General features: G+C 31.2%; 1 non-coding gene across 1 annotated transcript; it reads right to left on the bottom strand.

The window, feature by feature from the left end:
• Positions 1 to 3,558: 3,558 nt before the first annotated feature.
• Positions 3,559 to 3,665, bottom strand: LOC139865472 (small nucleolar RNA R71). The gene has a single exon (XR_011764990.1). It is a non-coding gene; the product is annotated as a small nucleolar RNA R71 (small nucleolar RNA).
• Between the last annotated feature and the right edge of the window lie 1,216 nt (positions 3,666 to 4,881).

Genomic DNA, 4,881 nt, shown 5'->3' with positions numbered 1-4,881 from the left:
GTAAAATCAACCGCACTCGCAGAGCATAGAATTCTATAAAAGCCCATGCAATTCGACGGTTTTGAGATACCTTTTATATTTATATATATTTTTCTTTCCCCATTTTTTATGTATCAAGTATCACTCCAAATCATAATCTCAAGTTGTAATTTTAATTTTAAGTTAGTGATAATAATAAGGATCGATTAGTCGAATGTTTTAAGGTTTTGTAAGTCGAAACTCTGTCCGTGTACCACTACGCTAATAACACCCACTGTAAGTTATGTTTATGTTATTTTCATTAATGTCTCGTAGCTAAGTTATTATTATGCTTATTTAATGCCGAAGTAATCGTGATGTTTGACTAAACATATTAAAATTGGGTAATTGGGCTTTGTACCATAATTGGGGTTTGGACAAAAGAACGACACTTGTGGAAATTAGACTATGGGCTATTAATGGGCTTTATATTTGTTTAACTAAATGATAGTTTGTTAATTTTAATATAAAGATTTACAATTGCACATACCCATAAATAACCATATACACTCAATCGGACACGATGGGCGGGGTATTTATATGTACGAATAATCGTTCATTTAACCGGACACGGGAATGGATTAATAGTCTATAGAATTATTAAAACAGGGGTGAAATTATGTACAAGGACACTTGGCGTAATTGTTAACAAAGTATTAAAACCTTAGATTACACGCAGTCGATATCCTGGTGTAATTATTAAACAAAGTATTAAGACCTTGTTACAGTTTAAGTCCCCAATTAGTTGGAATATTTGACTTTGGGTATAAGGATAATTTGACGAGGACACTCGCACTTTATATTTATGACTGATGGACTGTTATGGACAAAAACCAGACGGACATATTGAATAATCCAGGACAAAGAACAATTAACCCATGGGAATAAACTAAAATCAACACGTCAAACATCATGATTACGGAAGTTTAAATAAGCATAATTCCTTTATTTTCATATTTAATTGCACTTCTAATTATTGCACTTTTATTTATTGTTATTGTATTTAATTGCACTTTTATTTGTTGTCATTGTATTTAATTACACTTTTAATTTTCGTACTCTTTAATTATCGTAATTTTATTTTATTGAACTTTTATTTATCGCAATTTCATTATCGTTATTTAATTTACGCTTTAAATTAAGTCTTTTATTTATTTAATATTTTACATTAGGTTTTAACTGCGACTAAAGTTTTAAAAATCGACAAACCGGTCATTAAACGGTAAAAACCCCCTTTTTATAATAATAATAATATTACTTATATATATATATTTGTATTTTTATAAATTAAAACTAATATATCGTTAAGCTTTGTTTAAAAGATTTCCCTGTGGAACGAACCGGACTTACTAAAAACTGCACTACTGTACGATTAAGTACACTGCCTATAAGTGTTGTAGCAAGGTTTAGGTATATCCATTCTATAAATAAATAAATATCTTGTGTAAAATTGTATCGTATTTAATAGTATTTATCTAGTAAAATATACGCTATTTCCTAGTACGCCTCGCATAACATCAAGTATTTTGGCGCCGCTGCCGGGGAACTTAAACGCCGAAAGCGCAACGCTAAAAATAAGAAAAAAAAAGTTTTTATAAAAGTTTTTGTTAAGTTCTTTTTATAAAAATATAAGTTTTAAAAATATTAAAAATATAAAAATACAAAAAGAAAAAAAAAATATATTTATATTTTTAAGAGTTTATAATATTTATAAAGTAAATAAGTATTTTTATTTTAGTTTTAAAATTATATTTTTATTTAAGTTATATTTATATTTTTTATATTTTATAAAACAGAAAAACAGAAAAAGTAAAAAAAAAAATCTGAACCTGAACCCTCCGCGACTCGCGGAGCTTTTGAACTGGGACTAACCGCACTCGCGGAGGTCCTCTGACAGGTCAAACATCGTACAGCAATTAATACGATTAGGGTTTAAATTAATTATTAATTTTATTATTAACCCTAATTAAGTTTTATTATTTAATTAGTTATTAGTTTAAGTTTATTTTGTATTTTTAATTTATTTAGTTTTATAAATTATAAAATTAATACTTTTATAAAATAAATAATATAAAAATAATATTTTTTTAAAATTTTTTGTACTTTTTACAACTTTAAGTATATTTTTTTTATTTTGTACTCCTTTTAATTGTTTTAGCGTAATTTTTGTATTTTTCGCTCGTATTTAGTTTTAAGTCATAGTTTTTGCCATAGTTATTTTTACTTCTAGATTTTTAGGCTTTGCCGAAAAATCCCTTAAGTGCTTTTTCGTTAGACTAAGATTTAAGTGCTTTAGAATTTTGCGACGCTGTTCTAAGTTTTTAGTACCTTTTTAAGATATTTCCATTTGGGATATAGTTTTTCTTTTAAGCTTTAATATTTTTAGATGCAACTTTTAATTCTTAGTTTTTAGTTCCTTTTTAAGTTTCGACGCGCTACTTTCTTATTTTCATTTTTCGACGCCTATTTTTTTCAATCTTTTATTTTTCGACGTTTTTCGACGCACTCTTTTTCTCTCTTATTTCTCGCCATTTTAGTTTTAGGACATAGAATTTTCTATCTTCTTCTCTAAAATTTCTTTAAATTACGAAAAATTATTTTAAGTGGTTAAATTGATAGACATCAAAATTTTCTGGTTCGTAGTAATAGTTGGTTTTGTACGTGGACCGGGTTATTGGAGCCAAACAGCACTCAATTATATTGAGACCAAACGAATCCTACCCCTCTGCTGTATCTTTTGGCTATTCGAAACGTGGGCAAAATCAGAAAATTCTATTAATTGGATAACTTATATAATTTTTCTTTCTTTTTAAAAAAAACTAATAGGATATTCAGTGAATGCACCGAGCAAAACGTTCACCACCTTTTGTATGTTCACCACCTGTAACTCGATCAAGACATCTAGCAAATATTGTCGCCGTTGATTTTTCTTTAGAATCGTCATCCAGTCGACCAAGTACTCCAATTCAAATTTCCGATAATCCATTTTTTGAACCCGACCTCAGGATTGAGAATCCGGAGAATATTCAGGGACAATTCATAGATCTCGAACCACTAATCTTTCCTCCGGAACCACCAATCATTCAAACAGAGATTGTTGAGGAACGAACCATTAAATCAGAATCCTCTAGTGATTCAGATTCAACAAATTCAATCATGGAGAATCTGGAACCTTTAAGTATGGAAGACCGAATGAGAGCTAAACGCACTGGCCAAGGTCACGCAATTACTCAACCTGACATTAATGCACCAGATTATGAAATCAAAGGACAAATTCTACACATGGTGACTAATCAATGCCAATTTAGTGGTGCGCTGAAGGAAGATCCAAACGAACATCTTCGTACCTTTAAGAGGATCTGCACTCTATTTAAAATAAGAGAAGTTGAAGATGAACAGATATATCTCGTGTTATTTCCCTGGACTTTAAAGGGAGAAGCCAAAGATTGGTTAGAATCGTTACCTGAAGGGGCGATTGATACATGGGACATTTTAGTTGAAAAATTTCTTTAACAATTCTTTCCGGCATCTAAAGCCATAAGACTTCAAGGAAAAATTGTTACGTTCACACAGAAACCAAATGAAACTCTATATGAAGGATGGACAAGATTTGAAAAATTATTGAGAGAATGTCCGCAACATGGTTTAGACACTTGTCAAATAGTACAAATATTCTACCAAGGATGCGACATCACTACAAGGAAAGACATAGACATAGCAGCTGGTGGTTCCATTATGAAGAAAACAGAAACTGATGCTTATAAAATTATTGATAACACTGCTTCCCACTCACATGAGTGGCACCAAGAAAAAGATATCGTTAGATCATCTAAAGCAGCTAGAGCCGATTCTAGCCATGACTTAGATTCCATTTCCGTAAAGATAGATGATGTCGAGAGACGAATGGAAAAGATGACTAAGGATATCCACTCAATACGAATTAGTTGTGAGCAGTGTGGAGGACCACATTTGACAAAAGATTGTCTCAGTATTGAACTAACAATGGAACAAAGGGAGAATGTTTCATATCTAAACCAAAGGCCTGGAAATAATTATCAGAATAATTATCAACCGCCAAGATCGATCTACAATCAAAATCAGAATTATAATCGAAATATTCCATACAACAACCAACAAGGTCCTAGCAATCAACAAGTATCCAATAATACTTACAATCAGCAAAGACCTAATTTTCAAAACAAACCACCACAAACCGCTGATAAAAAGCCGAATTTAGAAGATATGATGACAAAGCTAGTTGAATCTCAAACTCAGTTTTTCACATCTCAGAAACAAACCAATGAACAAAATTCTCAAGCATTTAAAAATCAACAAGCTTCTATTCAAAATCTGGAACAAGAAGTGAGCAACCTAGCAAGGTTAATAAGTGAAAGAAAACTGGGAAGTCTACCTAGTGATACAAATGCTAACCCCCGAAATGAAACAGCTAAAGCCATTACCACAAGAAGTGGTATGACACTTAAACCACCTGAAATACCTGTAATTTCTGATGAAGCTATTCTTACTCCACAAGAACCACAACCTGAACAAGATAAGGAAAAAGAACCGGTAGTTGAAAAGGTTAATGAAGATAACACAGTTAAGGCTAAACCTTATGTTAAACCATACCAACCACCACTTCCTTACCCGAGTAAAATGAGAAAAGAGAGACTTGAAGCCGAGCAATCTAAATTCTTGGATATGTTTAAACAAATAAATGTCAATCTTCCTTTCATTGATGTGATTTCAGGAATGCCTAGATATGCTAAATTTCTGAAAGATCTAATCACAAATAGAAAGAAAATGGAAGAGCTCTCAGCTGTTACTATGAATGCTAATTGTTCAGCAGTGCTGTTGAATAAG

This window comes from Rutidosis leptorrhynchoides, chromosome 8 (genome assembly GCF_046630445.1).
Source record: "Rutidosis leptorrhynchoides isolate AG116_Rl617_1_P2 chromosome 8, CSIRO_AGI_Rlap_v1, whole genome shotgun sequence".
Taxonomy (NCBI): Eukaryota; Viridiplantae; Streptophyta; class Magnoliopsida; order Asterales; family Asteraceae; genus Rutidosis; species Rutidosis leptorrhynchoides.
The sequence above is the reverse complement of the archived record's forward strand: the minus strand, read 5'-3'. Positions and strand labels throughout refer to the sequence as shown.